We start from the raw sequence: 474 nt of genomic DNA, 5'->3' as shown, positions 1-474 counted from the left end.
TTTTTTTTTTTTTTCCCCCATCTTTAGTCACCCCGTTCTTCTGTAAAGCAGACAAAACATGGAAGCGTTCAGATTTCCCGTAGCATAAATCTGGCAGGGAAAGGTGTGATATATAAAGTCCTGGGACTTCATCTGCACTAAATACTTGGCATGATGTCCTGGCACCATGAGGACGCACAGCAGCGATGCACTGCCAGAGGCTGAAATTAAGAGAGCACAAAGCTCAGAGTAAAGGCAGCATGTTTCCTTTAAACTCCTTTCTGCATCTAACTGCTAGCAGTTAAGACAGCACACAAAGGAGTAAGCAGAGTGACAGAAGTCAAACACAGAATGGCTGGGGTTGGAAGGGATCTCAAAGATCGTCCAGTTCCACCCCCCCTGCTCAGGCTGCCAGGGCCCCATCCAGCCAGGCCTTGAACACCTCCAGGAATGCAGCTGTGCAGTGCCTCACTGCCCTCTTAGTGAAAATCTTCC

The sequence above is a fragment of the Meleagris gallopavo genome, chromosome 4 (genome assembly GCF_000146605.3).
Source record: "Meleagris gallopavo isolate NT-WF06-2002-E0010 breed Aviagen turkey brand Nicholas breeding stock chromosome 4, Turkey_5.1, whole genome shotgun sequence".
Lineage (NCBI taxonomy): Eukaryota > Metazoa > Chordata > Aves > Galliformes > Phasianidae > Meleagris > Meleagris gallopavo.
Note: the sequence above shows the minus strand (reverse complement) of the source record.